General features: G+C 50.3%; 11 non-coding genes across 11 annotated transcripts; all 11 read left to right on the forward strand.

The window, feature by feature from the left end:
- Positions 1-291: 291 nt before the first annotated feature.
- trnay-gua lies at positions 292-382 on the forward strand. Its single transcript is given in 2 exon segments — positions 292-328; positions 347-382. It is a non-coding gene; the product is annotated as a tRNA-Tyr (tRNA).
- Positions 383-2,119: 1,737 nt separating this feature from the next.
- trnay-gua lies at positions 2,120-2,210 on the forward strand. Its single transcript is given in 2 exon segments — positions 2,120-2,156; positions 2,175-2,210. It is a non-coding gene; the product is annotated as a tRNA-Tyr (tRNA).
- Positions 2,211-3,947: 1,737 nt separating this feature from the next.
- Positions 3,948-4,038, forward strand: trnay-gua. The gene is given in 2 exon segments: positions 3,948-3,984; positions 4,003-4,038. It is a non-coding gene; the product is annotated as a tRNA-Tyr (tRNA).
- A 1,736-nt stretch (positions 4,039-5,774) lies between these two features.
- On the forward strand, positions 5,775-5,865 carry trnay-gua. The gene is given in 2 exon segments: positions 5,775-5,811; positions 5,830-5,865. It is a non-coding gene; the product is annotated as a tRNA-Tyr (tRNA).
- A 1,738-nt stretch (positions 5,866-7,603) lies between these two features.
- trnay-gua lies at positions 7,604-7,694 on the forward strand. The gene is given in 2 exon segments: positions 7,604-7,640; positions 7,659-7,694. It is a non-coding gene; the product is annotated as a tRNA-Tyr (tRNA).
- A 1,737-nt stretch (positions 7,695-9,431) lies between these two features.
- trnay-gua lies at positions 9,432-9,522 on the forward strand. The gene is given in 2 exon segments: positions 9,432-9,468; positions 9,487-9,522. It is a non-coding gene; the product is annotated as a tRNA-Tyr (tRNA).
- A 1,737-nt stretch (positions 9,523-11,259) lies between these two features.
- Positions 11,260-11,350, forward strand: trnay-gua. Its single transcript is given in 2 exon segments — positions 11,260-11,296; positions 11,315-11,350. It is a non-coding gene; the product is annotated as a tRNA-Tyr (tRNA).
- A 1,737-nt stretch (positions 11,351-13,087) lies between these two features.
- On the forward strand, positions 13,088-13,178 carry trnay-gua. Its single transcript is given in 2 exon segments — positions 13,088-13,124; positions 13,143-13,178. It is a non-coding gene; the product is annotated as a tRNA-Tyr (tRNA).
- A 1,736-nt stretch (positions 13,179-14,914) lies between these two features.
- On the forward strand, positions 14,915-15,005 carry trnay-gua. Its single transcript is given in 2 exon segments — positions 14,915-14,951; positions 14,970-15,005. It is a non-coding gene; the product is annotated as a tRNA-Tyr (tRNA).
- A 1,737-nt stretch (positions 15,006-16,742) lies between these two features.
- trnay-gua lies at positions 16,743-16,833 on the forward strand. The gene is given in 2 exon segments: positions 16,743-16,779; positions 16,798-16,833. It is a non-coding gene; the product is annotated as a tRNA-Tyr (tRNA).
- Positions 16,834-18,570: 1,737 nt separating this feature from the next.
- trnay-gua lies at positions 18,571-18,661 on the forward strand. The gene is given in 2 exon segments: positions 18,571-18,607; positions 18,626-18,661. It is a non-coding gene; the product is annotated as a tRNA-Tyr (tRNA).
- Positions 18,662-20,072: the final 1,411 nt, after the last annotated feature.

Genomic DNA, 20,072 nt, shown 5'->3' on the forward strand with positions numbered 1-20,072 from the left:
AATCATGTCCTGATTGAGCTTCCAGGCACCATGAGCCAGTTGCTGAGCCTGCAATGTGACCCAAGTCATAATACAACGTTTGCATGAGGCTGCAAGCCAGGTACGTGAGGAAGCTATCAGCTTCCGCTCCATAATCAGACGCTTGATTGCTAAACAGCACAGGCCCAGGATGTGGAGATCAGTTGATGGTTGAAAGACTGACAGAGCTGGGGGATTCAGGGGTCAACAAAGCCTCCAGCAGCTAAAAGCACATGACAAACAATCAGAAAAGAAGCACCATAGGAAGGCTCCCCTTCGATAGCTCAGCTGGTAGAGCGGAGGACTGTAGGTGATTGTCCTAGCTGGTATCCTTAGGTCGCTGGTTCAATTCCGGCTCGAAGGAAGTCTGCTCTGACTTTTTGCAGTCAGCAGCATTTAGCTGCTGCCTGAGCTCTCAACTTGGCGATTTGGCTAAAATTTTGCCTGTTGAGGCCAAGGCGCACCAGCTCTCTTTTCATTTCAAAGGAGCCAGAAGATGCTTGCTTTATTTCTGCTTTTGCATCTGCTGGCCAGCAGGGATTTCCTTGGAGGAGCAATCCATTCAAGCACCCAGCACCAAGTCAAAGCACGAGTAGTATCCAATCAGTCAGACAGAGCTCTCGACTGCCCCCTCACCGTCGTGGTGGCCGCCACTTTCTGCTCGCTTCGCTTTCAATCATTAAGTACGAGCTCTTCTGGACTTCCTACGTCGTCTCTGTTCAATTCGTGCGGGCGATGCTCATCTCTTGCTGCTCGGAGCTGCTGTCTGGAGCAAAGCATGTACTGTGCATGGGCAGCAGGCCGACCGAGGCAGGATTTCCCTGGTGATCGCGGAGCCCCTCGGAGACAGATGCTGAGAGCCTCCTGTGAGGCAATCGGGAGGGAGCTGTGCCATGTCACAGGGGGCGCAGCTCAAATGTTAGAGCGCTCGCTTTGCAGGCTCGTGGGGTTGGCACTGAGTCCTACATTCTCTACCCTGTTTCTCGATCTATTCGGCCTCAGCAGACTTGTCATTCAGTCGACACTCTTCCAAAGTTTTTGCTTGTGCCGCCACACAAAGTGGTCGGGAGACATGAAATGTTTGTAACGCTGCAGAAATGAAGGCGTCTTTTTTTTTGGCATGCAGCAAAGGTGGTAAGCTGAGGCGACTATAGACCCTTGGCTAGACCGTACTTGGACTGCTTTGTACAGTATTGGTTCCCTTTCCTTAGGAAGGATATTATTCCCATAGTGGGAGCGCAACGAAGATTCACCGGCCTTGTTCCCGGGACGGTGTGGCTGTGCTATGAAGAGTGATTGGGGAAACTGGGCCTGTATCCTTCAGAGCTTTGAAAAATGAGATGTGATCTCATTGATACCTATAAGACACTTAAAGGAATAGACAGGACGCATGCAGGTCACATGTTTCCCCTGGTTGGGGAGACTAGAGCCAAGGAGCACAATTTCAAAATAAGCGGGAAGCGACTTTGGACCCAGGTGAGGAGAAATCTTTTCGCTCAGAGGGTCGTGAACCTTTGGAATTTTCTACCCCGGCGGGCTGTGGAAGCTCAGTCGTTGAGTTTGTGTAAAGTAGAGATTGACAGATTTCTAAATGCCATTGACGTAAAGGGGTATGGGCATGGTGTGGCAAAAAGGCATTGAAGTGAATGAATGATCAACTATGATCTTATTGAGCAGAGCAGTCACGGTGGACTGAATGGCCCAGTCCTGCCCCTGTGTTCCTAAAGAAAGAAAATGCACCATGTGCCACAGGGGATTGAAGTAAGGCCTTTCAAGTCCTAGGAATGATAGGCAGCCTACTGAACTCAGAAATCATGTCCTGATTGAGCTTCCAGGCACCATGAGCCAGTTGCTGAGCCTGCAATGTGACCCAAGTCATAATACAACGTTTGCATGAGGCTGCAAGCCAGGTACGTGAGGAAGCTATCAGCTTCCGCTCCATAATCAGACGCTTGATTGCTAAACAGCACAGGCCCAGGATGTGGAGATCAGTTGATGGTTGAAAGACTGACAGAGCTGGGGGATTCAGGGGTCAACAAAGCCTCCAGCAGCTAAAAGCACATGACAAACAATCAGAAAAGAAGCGCCATAGCAAGGCTCCCCTTCGATACCTCAGCTGGTAGAGCGGAGGACTGTAGGTGATCGTCCTAGCTGGTATCCTTAGGTCGCTGGTTCAATTCCGGCTCGAAGGAAGTCTGCTCTGACTTTTTGCAGTCAGCAGCATTTAGCTGCTGCCTGAGCTCTCAACTTGGCGATTTGGCTAAAATTTTGCCTGTTGAGGCCAAGGCGCACCAGCTCTCTTTTCATTTCAAAGGAGCCAGAAGATGCTTGCTTTATTTCTGCTTTTGCATCTGCTGGCCAGCAGGGATTTCCTTGGAGGAGCAATCCATTCAAGCACCCAGCACCAAGTCAAAGCACGAGTAGTATCCAATCAGTCAGACAGAGCTCTCGACTGCCCCCTCACCGTCGTGGTGGCCGCCACTTTCTGCTCGCTTCGCTTTCAATCATTAAGTACGAGCTCTTCTGGACTTCCTACGTCGTCTCTGTTCAATTCGTGCGGGCGATGCTCATCTCTTGCTGCTCGGAGCTGCTGTCTGGAGCAAAGCATGTACTGTGCATGGGCAGCAGGCCGACCGAGGCAGGATTTCCCTGGTGATCGCGGAGCCCCTCGGAGACAGATGCTGAGAGCCTCCTGTGAGGCAATCGGGAGGGAGCTGTGCCATGTCACAGGGGGCGCAGCTCAAATGTTAGAGCGCTCGCTTTGCAGGCTCGTGGGGTTGGCACTGAGTCCTACATTCTCTACCCTGTTTCTCGATCTATTCGGCCTCAGCAGACTTGTCATTCAGTCGACACACTTCCAAAGTTTTTGCTTGTGCCGCCACACAAAGTGGTCGGGAGACATGAAATGTTTGTAACGCTGCAGCAATGAAGGCGTCTTTTTTTTTGGCATGCAGCAAAGATGGTAAGCTGAGGCGACTATAGACCCTTGGCTAGACCGTACTTGGACTGCTTTGTACAGTATTGGTTCCCTTTCCTTAGGAAGGATATTATTCCCATAGTGGGAGCGCAACGAAGATTCACCGGCCTTGTTCCCGGGACGGTGTGGCTGTGCTATGAAGAGTGATTGGGGAAACTGGGCCTGTATCCTTCAGAGCTTTGAAAAATGAGATGTGATCTCATTGATACCTATAAGACACATAAAGGAATAGACAGGATGCATGCAGGTCACATGTTTCCCCTGGTTGGGGAGACTAGAGCCAAGGAGCACAATTTCAAAATAAGCGGGAAGCGACTTTGGACGCAGGTGAGGAGAAATCTTTTCGCTCAGAGGGTCGTGAACCTTTGGAATTTTCTACCCCGGCGGGCTGTGGAAGCTCAGTCGTTGAGTTTGTGTAAAGTAGAGATTGACAGATTTCTAAATGCCATTGACGTAAAGGGGTATGGGCATGGTGTGGCAAAAAGGCATTGAAGTGAATGAATGATCAACTATGATCTTATTGAGCAGAGCAGTCACGGTGGACTGAATGGCCCAGTCCTGCCCCTGTGTTCCTAAAGAAAGAAAATGCACCATGTGCCACAGGGGATTGAAGTAAGGCCTTTCAAGTCCTAGGAATGATAGGCAGCCTACTGAACTCAGAAATCATGTCCTGATTGAGCTTCCAGGCACCATGAGCCAGTTGCTGAGCCTGCAATGTGACCCAAGTCATAATACAACGTTTGCATGAGGCTGCAAGCCAGGTACGTGAGGAAGCTATCAGCTTCCGCTCCATAATCAGACGCTTGATTGCTAAACAGCACAGGCCCAGGATGTGGAGATCAGTTGATGGTTGAAAGACTGACAGAGCTGGGGGATTCAGGGGTCAACAAAGCCTCCAGCAGCTAAAAGCACATGACAAACAATCAGAAAAGAAGCACCATAGGAAGGCTCCCCTTCGATAGCTCAGCTGGTAGAGCGGAGGACTGTAGGTGATTGTCCTAGCTGGTATCCTTAGGTCGCTGGTTCAATTCCGGCTCGAAGGAAGTCTGCTCTGACTTTTTGCAGTCAGCAGCATTTAGCTGCTGCCTGAGCTCTCAACTTGTCGATTTGGCTAAAATTTTGCCTGTTGAGGCCAAGGCGCACCAGCTCTCTTTTCATTTCAAAGGAGCCAGAAGATGCTTGCTTTATTTCTGCTTTTGCATCTGCTGGCCAGCAGGGATTTCCTTGGAGGAGCAATCCATTCAAGCACCCAGCACCAAGTCAAAGCACGAGTAGTATCCAATCAGTCAGACAGAGCTCTCGACTGCCCCCTCACCGTCGTGGTGGCCGCCACTTTCTGCTCGCTTCGCTTTCAATCATTAAGTACGAGCTCTTCTGGACTTCCTACGTCGTCTCTGTTCAATTCGTGCGGGCGATGCTCATCTCTTGCTGCTCGGAGCTGCTGTCTGGAGCAAAGCATGTACTGTGCGTGGGCAGCAGGCCGACCGAGGCAGGATTTCCCTGGTGATCGCGGAGCCCCTCGGAGACAGATGCTGAGAGCCTCCTGTGAGGCAATCGGGAGGGAGCTGTGCCATGTCACAGGGGGCGCAGCTCAAATGTTAGAGCGCTCGCTTTGCAGGCTCGTGGGGTTGGCACTGAGTCCTACATTCTCTACCCTGTTTCTCGATCTATTCGGCCTCAGCAGACTTGTCATTCAGTCGACACACTTCCAAAGTTTTTGCTTGTGCCGCCACACAAAGTGGTCGGGAGACATGAAATGTTTGTAACGCTGCAGCAATGAAGGCGTCTTTTTTTTTGGCATGCAGCAAAGATGGTAAGCTGAGGCGACTATAGACCCTTGGCTAGACCGTACTTGGACTGCTTTGTACAGTATTGGTTCCCTTTCCTTAGGAAGGATATTATTCCCATAGTGGGAGCGCAACGAAGATTCACCGGCCTTGTTCCCGGGACGGTGTGGCTGTGCTATGAAGAGTGATTGGGGAAACTGGGCCTGTATCCTTCAGAGCTTTGAAAAATGAGATGTGATCTCATTGATACCTATAAGACACTTAAAGGAATAGACAGGATGCATGCAGGTCACATGTTTCCCCTGGTTGGGGAGACTAGAGCCAAGGAGCACAATTTCAAAATAAGCAGGAAGCGACTTTGGACCCAGGTGAGGAGAAATCTTTTCGCTCAGAGGGTCGTGAACCTTTGGAATTTTCTACCCCGGCGGGCTGTGGAAGCTCAGTCGTTGAGTTTGTGTAAAGTAGAGATTGACAGATTTCTAAATGCCATTGACGTAAAGGGGTATGGGCATGGTGTGGCAAAAAGGCATTGAAGTGAATGAATGATCAACTATGATCTTATTGAGCAGAGCAGTCACGGTGGACTGAATGGCCCAGTCCTGCCCCTGTGTTCCTAAAGAAAGAAAATGCACCATGTGCCACAGGGGATTGAAGTAAGGCCTTTCAAGTCCTAGGAATGATAGGCAGCCTACTGAACTCAGAAATCATGTCCTGATTGTGCTTCCAGGCACCATGAGCCAGTTGCTGAGCCTGCAATGTGACCCAAGTCATAATACAACGTTTGCATGAGGCTGCATTCAGGTACGTGAGGAAGCTATCAGCTTCCGCTCCATAATCAGACGCTTGATTGCTAAACAGCACAGGCCCAGGATGTGGAGATCAGTTGATGGTTGAAAGACTGACAGAGCTGGGGGATTCAGGGGTCAACAAAGCCTCCAGCAGCTAAAAGCACATGACAAACAATCAGAAAAGAAGCACCATAGGAAGGCTCCCCTTCGATAGCTCAGCTGGTAGAGCGGAGGACTGTAGGTGATCGTCCTAGCTGGTATCCTTAGGTCGCTGGTTCAATTCCGGCTCGAAGGAAGTCTGCTCTGACTTTTTGCAGTCAGCAGCATTTAGCTGCTGCCTGAGCTCTCAACTTGGCGATTTGGCTAAAATTTTGCCTGTTGAGGCCAAGGCGCACCAGCTCTCTTTTCATTTCAAAGGAGCCAGAAGATGCTTGCTTTATTTCTGCTTTTGCATCTGCTGGCCAGCAGGGATTTCCTTGGAGGAGCAATCCATTCAAGCACCCAGCACCAAGTCAAAGCACGAGTAGTATCCAATCAGTCAGACAGAGCTCTCGACTGCCCCCTCACCGTCGTGGTGGCCGCCACTTTCTGCTCGCTTCGCTTTCAATCATTAAGTACGAGCTCTTCTGGACTTCCTACGTCGTCTCTGTTCAATTCGTGCGGGCGATGCTCATCTCTTGCTGCTCGGAGCTGCTGTCTGGAGCAAAGCATGTACTGTGCATGGGCAGCAGGCCGACCGAGGCAGGATTTCCCTGGTGATCGCGGAGCCCCTCGGAGACAGATGCTGAGAGCCTCCTGTGAGGCAATCGGGAGGGAGCTGTGCCATGTCACAGGGGGCGCAGCTCAAATGTTAGAGCGCTCGCTTTGCAGGCTCGTGGGGTTGGCACTGAGTCCTACATTCTCTACCCTGTTTCTCGATCTATTCGGCCTCAGCAGACTTGTCATTCAGTCGACACTCTTCCAAAGTTTTTGCTTGTGCCGCCTCACAAAGTGGTCGGGAGACATGAAATGTTTGTAACGCTGCAGAAATGAAGGCGTCTTTTTTTTTGGCATGCAGCAAAGGTGGTAAGCTGAGGCGACTATAGACCCTTGGCTAGACCGTACTTGGACTGCTTTGTACAGTATTGGTTCCCTTTCCTTAGGAAGGATATTATTCCCATAGTGGGAGCGCAACGAAGATTCACCGGCCTTGTTCCCGGGACGGTGTGGCTGTGCTATGAAGAGTGATTGGGGAAACTGGGCCTGTATCCTTCAGAGCTTTGAAAAATGAGATGTGATCTCATTGATACCTATAAGACACTTAAAGGAATAGACAGGATGCATGCAGGTCACATGTTTCCCCTGGTTGAGGAGACTAGAGCCAAGGAGCACAATTTCAAAATAAGCGGGAAGCGACTTTGGACCCAGGTGAGGAGAAATCTTTTCGCTCAGAGGGTCGTGAACCTTTGGAATTTTCTACCCCGGCGGGCTGTGGAAGCTCAGTCGTTGAGTTTGTGTAAAGTAGAGATTGACAGATTTCTAAATGCCATTGACGTAAAGGGGTATGGGCATGGTGTGGCAAAAAGGCATTGAAGTGAATGAATGATCAACTATGATCTTATTGAGCAGAGCAGTCACAGGTGGACTGAATGGCCCACTCCTGCCCCTGTGTTCCTAAAGAAAGAAAATGCACCATGTGCCACAGGGGATTGAAGTAAGGCCTTTCAAGTCCTAGGAATGATAGGCAGCCTACTGAACTCAGAAATCATGTCCTGATTGAGCTTCCAGGCACCATGAGCCAGTTGCTGAGCCTGCAATGTGACCCAAGTCATAATACAACGTTTGCATGAGGCTGCAAGCCAGGTACGTGAGGAAGCTATCAGCTTCCGCTCCATAATCAGACGCTTGATTGCTAAACAGCACAGGCCCAGGATGTGGAGATCAGTTGATGGTTGAAAGACTGACAGAGCTGGAGGATTCAGGGGTCAACAAAGCCTCCAGCAGCTAAAAGCACATGACAAACAATCAGAAAAGAAGCACCATAGCGGGGCTCCCCTTTGATAGCTCAGCTGGTAGAGCGGAGGACTGTAGGTGATCGTCCTAGCTGGTATCCTTAGGTCGCTGGTTCAATTCCGGCTCGAAGGAAGTCTGCTCTGACTTTTTGCAGTCAGCAGCATTTAGCTGCTGCCTGAGCTCTCAACTTGGCGATTTGGCTAAAATTTTGCCTGTTGATGCCAAGGCGCACCAGCTCTCTTTTCATTTCAAAGGAGCCAGAAGATGCTTGCTTTATTTCTGCTTTTGCATCTGCTGGCCAGCAGGGATTTCCTTGGAGGAGCAATCCATTCAAGCACCCAGCACCAAGTCAAAGCACGAGTAGCATCCAATCAGTCAGACAGAGCTCTCGACTGCCCCCTCACCGTCGTGGTGGCCGCCACTTTCTGCTCGCTTCGCTTTCAATCATTAAGTACGAGCTCTTCTGGACTTCCTACGTCGTCTCTGTTCAATTCGTGCGGGCGATGCTCATCTCTTGCTGCTCGGAGCTGCTGTCTGGAGCGAAGCATGTACTGTGCATGGGCAGCAGGCCGACCGAGGCAGGATTTCCCTGGTGATCGCGGAGCCCCTCGGAGACAGATGCTGAGAGCCTCCTGTGAGGCAATCGGGAGGGAGCTGTGCCATGTCACAGGGGGCGCAGCTCAAATGTTAGAGCGCTCGCTTTGCAGGCTCGTGGGGTTGGCACTGAGTCCTACATTCTCTACCCTGTTTCTCGATCTATTCGGCCTCAGCAGACTTGTCATTCAGTCGACACACTTCCAAAGTTTTTGCTTGTGCCGCCACACAAAGTGGTCGGGAGACATGAAATGTTTGTAACGCTGCAGCAATGAAGGCGTCTTTTTTTTTGGCATGCAGCAAAGATGGTAAGCTGAGGCGACTATAGACCCTTGGCTAGACCGTACTTGGACTGCTTTGTACAGTATTGGTTCCCTTTCCTTAGGAAGGATATTATTCCCATAGAGGGAGCGCAACGAAGATTCACCGGCCTTGTTCCCGGGACGGTGTGGCTGTGCTATGAAGAGTGATTGGGGAAACTGGGCCTGTATCCTTCAGAGCTTTGAAAAATGAGATGTGATCTCATTGATACCTATAAGACACTTAAAGGAATAGACAGGATGCATGCAGGTCACATGTTTCCCCTGGTTGGGGAGACTAGAGCCAAGGAACACAATTTCAAAATAAGCGGGAAGCGACTTTGGACCCAGGTGAGGAGAAATCTTTTCGCTCAGAGGGTCGTGAACCTTTGGAATTTTCTACCCCGGCGGGCTGTGGAAGCTCAGTCGTTGAGTTTGTGTAAAGTAGAGATTGACAGATTTCTAAATGCCATTGACGTAAAGGGGTATGGGCATGGTGTGGCAAAAAGGCATTGAAGTGAATGAATGATCAACTATGATCTTATTGAGCAGAGCAGTCACGGTGGCCTGAATGGCCCAGTCCCGCCCCTGTGTTCCTAAAGAAAGAAAATGCACCATGTGCCACAGGGGATTGAAGTAAGGCCTTTCAAGTCCTAGGAATGATAGGCAGCCTACTGAACTCAGAAATCATGTCCTGATTGAGCTTCCAGGCACCATGAGCCAGTTGCTGAGCCTGCAATGTGACCCAAGTCATAATACAACGTTTGCATGAGGCTGCAAGCCAGGTACGTGAGGAAGCTATCAGCTTCCGCTCCATAATCAGACGCTTGATTGCTAAACAGCACAGGCCCAGGATGTGGAGATCAGTTGATGGTTGAAAGACTGACAGAGCTGGGGGATTCAGGGGTCAACAAAGCCTCCAGCAGCTAAAAGCACATGACAAACAATCAGAAAAGAAGCACCATAGGAAGGCTCCCCTTCGATAGCTCAGCTGGTAGAGCGGAGGACTGTAGGTGATTGTCCTAGCTGGTATCCTTAGGTCGCTGGTTCAATTCCGGCTCGAAGGAAGTCTGCTCTGACTTTTTGCAGTCAGCAGCATTTAGCTGCTGCCTGAGCTCTCAACTTGGCGATTTGGCTAAAATTTTGCCTGTTGAGGCCAAGGCGCACCAGCTCTCTTTTCATTTCAAAGGAGCCAGAAGATGCTTGCTTTATTTCTGCTTTTGCATCTGCTGGCCAGCAGGGATTTCCTTGGAGGAGCAATCCATTCAAGCACCCAGCACCAAGTCAAAGCACGAGTAGTATCCAATCAGTCAGACAGAGCTCTCGACTGCCCCCTCACCGTCGTGGTGGCCGCCACTTTCTGCTCGCTTCGCTTTCAATCATTAAGTACGAGCTCTTCTGGACTTCCTACGTCGTCTCTGTTCAATTCGTGCGGGCGATGCTCATCTCTTGCTGCTCGGAGCTGCTGTCTGGAGCAAAGCATGTACTGTGCGTGGGCAGCAGGCCGACCGAGGCAGGATTTCCCTGGTGATCGCGGAGCCCCTCGGAGACAGATGCTGAGAGCCTCCTGTGAGGCAATCGGGAGGGAGCTGTGCCATGTCACAGGGGGCGCAGCTCAAATGTTAGAGCGCTCGCTTTGCAGGCTCGTGGGGTTGGCACTGAGTCCTACATTCTCTACCCTGTTTCTCGATCTATTCGGCCTCAGCAGACTTGTCATTCAGTCGACACACTTCCAAAGTTTTTGCTTGTGCCGCCACACAAAGTGGTCGGGAGACATGAAATGTTTGTAACGCTGCAGCAATGAAGGCGTCTTTTTTTTTGGCATGCAGCAAAGATGGTAAGCTGAGGCGACTATAGACCCTTGGCTAGACCGTACTTGGACTGCTTTGTACAGTATTGGTTCCCTTTCCTTAGGAAGGATATTATTCCCATAGTGGGAGCGCAACGAAGATTCACCGGCCTTGTTCCCGGGACGGTGTGGCTGTGCTATGAAGAGTGATTGGGGAAACTGGGCCTGTATCCTTCAGAGCTTTGAAAAATGAGATGTGATCTCATTGATACCTATAAGACACTTAAAGGAATAGACAGGATGCATGCAGGTCACATGTTTCCCCTGGTTGGGGAGACTAGAGCCAAGGAGCACAATTTCAAAATAAGCGGGAAGCGACTTTGGACCCAGGTGAGGAGAAATCTTTTCGCTCAGAGGGTCGTGAACCTTTGGAATTTTCTACCCCGGCGGGCTGTGGAAGCTCAGTCGTTGAGTTTGTGTAAAGTAGAGATTGACAGATTTCTAAATGCCATTGACGTAAAGGGGTATGGGCATGGTGTGGCAAAAAGGCATTGAAGTGAATGAATGATCAACTATGATCTTATTGAGCAGAGCAGTCACAGTGGACTGAATGGCCCACTCCTGCCCCTGTGTTCCTAAAGAAAGAAAATGCACCATGTGCCACAGGGGATTGAAGTAAGGCCTTTCAAGTCCTAGGAATGATAGGCAGCCTACTGAACTCAGAAATCATGTCCTGATTGAGCTTCCAGGCACCATGAGCCAGTTGCTGAGCCTGCAATGTGACCCAAGTCATAATACAACGTTTGCATGAGGCTGCAAGCCAGGTACGTGAGGAAGCTATCAGCTTCCGCTCCATAATCAGACGCTTGATTGCTAAACAGCACAGGCCCAGGATGTGGAGATCAGTTGATGGTTGAAAGACTGACAGAGCTGGAGGATTCAGGGGTCAACAAAGCCTCCAGCAGCTAAAAGCACATGACAAACAATCAGAAAAGAAGCACCATAGCGGGGCTCCCCTTTGATAGCTCAGCTGGTAGAGCGGAGGACTGTAGGTGATCGTCCTAGCTGGTATCCTTAGGTCGCTGGTTCAATTCCGGCTCGAAGGAAGTCTGCTCTGACTTTTTGCAGTCAGCAGCATTTAGCTGCTGCCTGAGCTCTCAACTTGGCGATTTGGCTAAAATTTTGCCTGTTGATGCCAAGGCGCACCAGCTCTCTTTTCATTTCAAAGGAGCCAGAAGATGCTTGCTTTATTTCTGCTTTTGCATCTGCTGGCCAGCAGGGATTTCCTTGGAGGAGCAATCCATTCAAGCACCCAGCACCAAGTCAAAGCACGAGTAGCATCCAATCAGTCAGACAGAGCTCTCGACTGCCCCCTCACCGTCGTGGTGGCCGCCACTTTCTGCTCGCTTCGCTTTCAATCATTAAGTACGAGCTCTTCTGGACTTCCTACGTCGTCTCTGTTCAATTCGTGCGGGCGATGCTCATCTCTTGCTGCTCGGAGCTGCTGTCTGGAGCGAAGCATGTACTGTGCATGGGCAGCAGGCCGACCGAGGCAGGATTTCCCTGGTGATCGCGGAGCCCCTCGGAGACAGATGCTGAGAGCCTCCTGTGAGGCAATCGGGAAGGAGCTGTGCCATGTCACAGGGGGCGCAGCTCAAATGTTAGAGCGCTCGCTTTGCAGGCTCGTGGGGTTGGCACTGAGTCCTACATTCTCTACCCTGTTTCTCGATCTATTCGGCCTCAGCAGACTTGTCATTCAGTCGACACACTTCCAAAGTTTTTGCTTGTGCCGCCACACAAAGTGGTCGGGAGACATGAAATGTTTGTAACGCTGCAGCAATGAAGGCGTCTTTTTTTTTGGCATGCAGCAAAGATGGTAAGCTGAGGCGACTATAGACCCTTGGCTAGACCGTACTTGGACTGCTTTGTACAGTATTGGTTCCCTTTCCTTAGGAAGGATATTATTCCCATAGAGGGAGCGCAACGAAGATTCACCGGCCTTGTTCCCGGGACGGTGTGGCTGTGCTATGAAGAGTGATTGGGGAAACTGGGCCTGTATCCTTCAGAGCTTTGAAAAATGAGATGTGATCTCATTGATACCTATAAGACACTTAAAGGAATAGACAGGATGCATGCAGGTCACATGTTTCCCCTGGTTGGGGAGACTAGAGCCAAGGAACACAATTTCAAAATAAGCGGGAAGCGACTTTGGACCCAGGTGAGGAGAAATCTTTTCGCTCAGAGGGTCGTGAACCTTTGGAATTTTCTACCCCGGCGGGCTGTGGAAGCTCAGTCGTTGAGTTTGTGTAAAGTAGAGATTGACAGATTTCTAAATGCCATTGACGTAAAGGGGTATGGGCATGGTGTGGCAAAAAGGCATTGAAGTGAATGAATGATCAACTATGATCTTATTGAGCAGAGCAGTCACGGTGGCCTGAATGGCCCAGTCCCGCCCCTGTGTTCCTAAAGAAAGAAAATGCACCATGTGCCACAGGGGATTGAAGTAAGGCCTTTCAAGTCCTAGGAATGATAGGCAGCCTACTGAACTCAGAAATCATGTCCTGATTGAGCTTCCAGGCACCATGAGCCAGTTGCTGAGCCTGCAATGTGACCCAAGTCATAATACAACGTTTGCATGAGGCTGCAAGCCAGGTACGTGAGGAAGCTATCAGCTTCCGCTCCATAATCAGACGCTTGATTGCTAAACAGCACAGGCCCAGGATGTGGAGATCAGTTGATGGTTGAAAGACTGACAGAGCTGGGGGATTCAGGGGTCAACAAAGCCTCCAGCAGCTAAAAGCACATGACAAACAATCAGAAAAGAAGCACCATAGGAAGGCTCCCCTTCGATAGCTCAGCTGGTAGAGCGGAGGACTGTAGGTGATTGTCCTAGCTGGTATCCTTAGGTCGCTGGTTCAATTCCGGCTCGAAGGAAGTCTGCTCTGACTTTTTGCAGTCAGCAGCATTTAGCTGCTGCCTGAGCTCTCAACTTGGCGATTTGGCTAAAATTTTGCCTGTTGAGGCCAAGGCGCACCAGCTCTCTTTTCATTTCAAAGGAGCCAGAAGATGCTTGCTTTATTTCTGCTTTTGCATCTGCTGGCCAGCAGGGATTTCCTTGGAGGAGCAATCCATTCAAGCACCCAGCACCAAGTCAAAGCACGAGTAGTATCCAATCAGTCAGACAGAGCTCTCGACTGCCCCCTCACCGTCGTGGTGGCCGCCACTTTCTGCTCGCTTCGCTTTCAATCATTAAGTACGAGCTCTTCTGGACTTCCTACGTCGTCTCTGTTCAATTCGTGCGGGCGATGCTCATCTCTTGCTGCTCGGAGCTGCTGTCTGGAGCAAAGCATGTACTGTGCGTGGGCAGCAGGCCGACCGAGGCAGGATTTCCCTGGTGATCGCGGAGCCCCTCGGAGACAGATGCTGAGAGCCTCCTGTGAGGCAATCGGGAGGGAGCTGTGCCATGTCACAGGGGGCGCAGCTCAAATGTTAGAGCGCTCGCTTTGCAGGCTCGTGGGGTTGGCACTGAGTCCTACATTCTCTACCCTGTTTCTCGATCTATTCGGCCTCAGCAGACTTGTCATTCAGTCGACACACTTCCAAAGTTTTTGCTTGTGCCGCCACACAAAGTGGTCGGGAGACATGAAATGTTTGTAACGCTGCAGCAATGAAGGCGTCTTTTTTTTGGCATGCAGCAAAGATGGTAAGCTGAGGCGACTATAGACCCTTGGCTAGACCGTACTTGGACTGCTTTGTACAGTATTGGTTCCCTTTCCTTAGGAAGGATATTATTCCCATAGTGGGAGCGCAACGAAGATTCACCGGCCTTGTTCCCGGGACGGTGTGGCTGTGCTATGAAGAGTGATTGGGGAAACTGGGCCTGTATCCTTCAGAGCTTTGAAAAATGAGATGTGATCTCATTGATACCTATAAGACACTTAAAGGAATAGACAGGATGCATGCAGGTCACATGTTTCCCCTGGTTGGGGAGACTAGAGCCAAGGAGCACAATTTCAAAATAAGCGGGAAGCGACTTTGGACCCAGGTGAGGAGAAATCTTTTCGCTCAGAGGGTCGTGAACCTTTGGAATTTTCTACCCCGGCGGGCTGTGGAAGCTCAGTCGTTGAGTTTGTGTAAAGTAGAGATTGACAGATTTCTAAATGCCATTGACGTAAAGGGGTATGGGCATGGTGTGGCAAAAAGGCATTGAAGTGAATGAATGATCAACTATGATCTTATTGAGCAGAGCAGTCACGGTGGACTGAATGGCCCAGTCCTGCCCCTGTGTTCCTAAAGAAAGAAAATGCACCATGTGCCACAGGGGATTGAAGTAAGGCCTTTCAAGTCCTAGGAATGATAGGCAGCCTACTGAACTCAGAAATCATGTCCTGATTGAGCTTCCAGGCACCATGAGCCAGTTGCTGAGCCTGCAATGTGACCCAAGTCATAATACAACGTTTGCATGAGGCTGCAAGCCAGGTACGTGAGGAAGCTATCAGCTTCCGCTCCATAATCAGACGCTTGATTGCTAAACAGCACAGGCCCAGGATGTGGAGATCAGTTGATGGTTGAAAGACTGACAGAGCTGGGGGATTCAGGGGTCAACAAAGCCTCCAGCAGCTAAAAGCACATGACAAACAATCAGAAAAGAAGCACCATAGGAAGGCTCCCCTTCGATAGCTCAGCTGGTAGAGCGGAGGACTGTAGGTGATCGTCCTAGCTGGTATCCTTAGGTCGCTGGTTCAATTCCGGCTCGAAGGAAGTCTGCTCTGACTTTTTGCAGTCAGCAGCATTTAGCTGCTGCCTGAGCTCTCAACTTGGCGATTTGGCTAAAATTTTGCCTGTTGAGGCCAAGGCGCACCAGCTCTCTTTTCATTTCAAAGGAGCCAGAAGATGCTTGCTTTATTTCTGCTTTTGCATCTGCTGGCCAGCAGGGATTTCCTTGGAGGAGCAATCCATTCAAGCACCCAGCACCAAGTCAAAGCACGAGTAGTATCCAATCAGTCAGACAGAGCTCTCGACTGCCCCCTCACCGTCGTGGTGGCCGCCACTTTCTGCTCGCTTCGCTTTCAATCATTAAGTACGAGCTCTTCTGGACTTCCTACGTCGTCTCTGTTCAATTCGTGCGGGCGATGCTCATCTCTTGCTGCTCGGAGCTGCTGTCTGGAGCAAAGCATGTACTGTGCATGGGCAGCAGGCCGACCGAGGCAGGATTTCCCTGGTGATCGCGGAGCCCCTCGGAGACAGATGCTGAGAGCCTCCTGTGAGGCAATCGGGAGGGAGCTGTGCCATGTCACAGGGGGCGCAGCTCAAATGTTAGAGCGCTCGCTTTGCAGGCTCGTGGGGTTGGCACTGAGTCCTACATTCTCTACCCTGTTTCTCGATCTATTCGGCCTCAGCAGACTTGTCATTCAGTCGACACTCTTCCAAAGTTTTTGCTTGTGCCGCCACACAAAGTGGTCGGGAGACATGAAATGTTTGTAACGCTGCAGAAATGAAGGCGTCTTTTTTTTTGGCATGCAGCAAAGGTGGTAAGCTGAGGCGACTATAGACCCTTGGCTAGACCGTACTTGGACTGCTTTGTACAGTATTGGTTCCCTTTCCTTAGGAAGGATATTATTCCCATAGTGGGAGCGCAACGAAGATTCACCGGCCTTGTTCCCGGGACGGTGTGGCTGTGCTATGAAGAGTGATTGGGGAAACTGGGCCTGTATCCTTCAGAGCTTTGAAAAATGAGATGTGATCTCATTGATACCTATAAGACACTTAAAGGAATAGACAGGATGCATGCAGGTCACATGTTTCCCCTGGTTGAGGAGACTAGAGCCAAGGAGCACAATTTCAAAATAAGCGGGAAGCGACTTTGGACCCAGGTGAGGAGAAATCTTTTCGCTCAGAGGGTCGTGAACCTTTGGAATTTTCTACCCCGGCGGGCTGTGGAAGCTCAGTCGTTGAGTTTGTGTAAAGTAGAGATTGACAGATTTCTAAATGCCATTGACGTAAAGGGGTATGGGCATGGTGTGGCAAAAAGGCATTGAAGTGAATGAATGATCAACTATGATCTTATTGAGCAGAGCAGTCACAGTGGACTGAATGGCCCACTCCTGCCCCTGTGTTCCTAAAGAAAGAAAATGCACCATGTGCCACAGGGGATTGAAGTAAGGCCTTTCAAGTCCTAGGAATGATAGGCAGCCTACTGAACTCAGAAATCATGTCCTGATTGAGCTTCCAGGCACCATGAGCCAGTTGCTGAGCCTGCAATGTGACCCAAGTCATAATACAACGTTTGCATGAGGCTGCAAGCCAGGTACGTGAGGAAGCTATCAGCTTCCGCTCCATAATCAGACGCTTGATTGCTAAACAGCACAGGCCCAGGATGTGGAGATCAGTTGATGGTTGAAAGACTGACAGAGCTGGAGGATTCAGGGGTCAACAAAGCCTCCAGCAGCTAAAAGCACATGACAAACAATCAGAAAAGAAGCACCATAGCGGGGCTCCCCTTTGATAGCTCAGCTGGTAGAGCGGAGGACTGTAGGTGATCGTCCTAGCTGGTATCCTTAGGTCGCTGGTTCAATTCCGGCTCGAAGGATGTCTGCTCTGACTTTTTGCAGTCAGCAGCATTTAGCTGCTGCCTGAGCTCTCAACTTGGCGATTTGGCTAAAATTTTGCCTGTTGATGCCAAGGCGCACCAGCTCTCTTTTCATTTCAAAGGAGCCAGAAGATGCTTGCTTTATTTCTGCTTTTGCATCTGCTGGCCAGCAGGGATTTCCTTGGAGGAGCAATCCATTCAAGCACCCAGCACCAAGTCAAAGCACGAGTAGCATCCAATCAGTCAGACAGAGCTCTCGACTGCCCCCTCACCGTCGTGGTGGCCGCCACTTTCTGCTCGCTTCGCTTTCAATCATTAAGTACGAGCTCTTCTGGACTTCCTACGTCGTCTCTGTTCAATTCGTGCGGGCGATGCTCATCTCTTGCTGCTCGGAGCTGCTGTCTGGAGCGAAGCATGTACTGTGCATGGGCAGCAGGCCGACCGAGGCAGGATTTCCCTGGTGATCGCGGAGCCCCTCGGAGACAGATGCTGAGAGCCTCCTGTGAGGCAATCGGGAGGGAGCTGTGCCATGTCACAGGGGGCGCAGCTCAAATGTTAGAGCGCTCGCTTTGCAGGCTCGTGGGGTTGGCACTGAGTCCTACATTCTCTACCCTGTTTCTCGATCTATTCGGCCTCAGCAGACTTGTCATTCAGTCGACACACTTCCAAAGTTTTTGCTTGTGCCGCCACACAAAGTGGTCGGGAGACATGAAATGTTTGTAACGCTGCAGCAATGAAGGCGTCTTTTTTTTTGGCATGCAGCAAAGATGGTAAGCTGAGGCGACTATAGACCCTTGGCTAGACCGTACTTGGACTGCTTTGTACAGTATTGGTTCCCTTTCCTTAGGAAGGATATTATTCCCATAGAGGGAGCGCAACGAAGATTCACCGGCCTTGTTCCCGGGACGGTGTGGCTGTGCTATGAAGAGTGATTGGGGAAACTGGGCCTGTATCCTTCAGAGCTTTGAAAAATGAGATGTGATCTCATTGATACCTATAAGACACTTAAAGGAATAGACAGGATGCATGCAGGTCACATGTTTCCCCTGGTTGGGGAGACTAGAGCCAAGGAACACAATTTCAAAATAAGCGGGAAGCGACTTTGGACCCAGGTGAGGAGAAATCTTTTCGCTCAGAGGGTCGTGAACCTTTGGAATTTTCTACCCCGGCGGGCTGTGGAAGCTCAGTCGTTGAGTTTGTGTAAAGTAGAGATTGACAGATTTCTAAATGCCATTGACGTAAAGGGGTATGGGCATGGTGTGGCAAAAAGGCATTGAAGTGAATGAATGATCAACTATGATCTTATTGAGCAGAGCAGTCACAGTGGACTGAATGGCCCACTCCTGCCCCTGTGTTCCTAAAGAAAGAAAATGCACCATGTGCCACAGGGGATTGAAGTAAGGCCTTTCAAGTCCTAGGAATGATAGGCAGCCTACTGAACTCAGAAATCATGTCCTGATTGAGCTTCCAGGCACCATGAGCCAGTTGCTGAGCCTGCAATGTGACCCAAGTCATAATACAACGTTTGCATGAGGCTGCAAGCCAGGTACGTGAGGAAGCTATCAGCTTCCGCTCCATAATCAGACGCTTGATTGCTAAACAGCACAGGCCCAGGATGTGGAGATCAGTTGATGGTTGAAAGACTGACAGAGCTGGAGGATTCAGGGGTCAACAAAGCCTCCAGCAGCTAAAAGCACATGACAAACAATCAGAAAAGAAGCACCATAGCGGGGCTCCCCTTTGATAGCTCAGCTGGTAGAGCGGAGGCCTGTAGGTGATCGTCCTAGCTGGTATCCTTAGGTTGCTGGTTCAATTCCGGCTCGAAGGAAGTCTGCTCTGACTTTTTGCAGTCAGCAGCATTTAGCTGCTGCCTGAGCTCTCAACTTGGCGATTTGGCTAAAATTTTGCCTGTTGATGCCAAGGCGCACCAGCTCTCTTTTCATTTCAAAGGAGCCAGAAGATGCTTGCTTTATTTCTGCTTTTGCATCTGCTGGCCAGCAGGGATTTCCTTGGAGGAGCAATCCATTCAAGCACCCAGCACCAAGTCAAAGCACGAGTAGCATCCAATCAGTCAGACAGAGCTCTCGACTGCCCCCTCACCGTCGTGGTGGCCGCCACTTTCTGCTCGCTTCGCTTTCAATCATTAAGTACGAGCTCTTCTGGACTTCCTACGTCGTCTCTGTTCAATTCGTGCGGGCGATGCTCATCTCTTGCTGCTCGGAGCTGCTGTCTGGAGCGAAGCATGTACTGTGCATGGGCAGCAGGCCGACCGAGGCAGGATTTCCCTGGTGATCGCGGAGCCCCTCGGAGACAGATGCTGAGAGCCTCCTGTGAGGCAATCGGGAGGGAGCTGTGCCATGTCACAGGGGGCGCAGCTCAAATGTTAGAGCGCTCGCTTTGCAGGCTCGTGGGGTTGGCACTGAGTCCTACATTCTCTACCCTGTTTCTCGATCTATTCGGCCTCAGCAGACTTGTCATTCAGTCGACACACTTCCAAAGTTTTTGCTTGTGCCGCCACACAAAGTGGTCGGGAGACATGAAATGTTTGTAACGCTGCAGCAATGAAGGCGTCTTTTTTTTTGGCATGCAGCAAAGATGGTAAGCTGAGGCGACTATAGACCCTTGGCTAGACCGTACTTGGACTGCTTTGTACAGTATTGGTTCCCTTTCCTTAGGAAGGATATTATTCCCATAGAGGGAGCGCAACGAAGATTCACCGGCCTTGTTCCCGGGACGGTGTGGCTGTGCTATGAAGAGTGATTGGGGAAACTGGGCCTGTATCCTTCAGAGCTTTGAAAAATGAGATGTGATCTCATTGATACCTATAAGACACTTAAAGGAATAGACAGGATGCATGCAGGTCACATGTTTCCCCTGGTTGGGGAGACTAGAGCCAAGGAACACAATTTCAAAATAAGCGGGAAGCGACTTTGGACCCAGGTGAGGAGAAATCTTTTCGCTCAGAGGGTCGTGAACCTTTGGAATTTTCTACCCCGGCGGGCTGTGGAAGCTCAGTCGTTGAGTTTGTGTAAAGTAGAGATTGACAGATTTCTAAATGCCATTGACGTAAAGGGGTATGGGCATGGTGTGGCAAAAAGGCATTGAAGTGAATGAATGATCAACTATGATCTTATTGAGCAGAGCAGTCACGGTGGCCTGAATGGCCCAGTCCCGCCCCTGTGTTCCTAAAGAAAGAAAATGCACCATGTGCCACAGGGGATTGAAGTAAGGCCTTTCAA

This window comes from Carcharodon carcharias, chromosome 6 (assembly GCF_017639515.1).
Source record: "Carcharodon carcharias isolate sCarCar2 chromosome 6, sCarCar2.pri, whole genome shotgun sequence".
Classification (NCBI taxonomy): Eukaryota; Metazoa; Chordata; class Chondrichthyes; order Lamniformes; family Lamnidae; genus Carcharodon; species Carcharodon carcharias.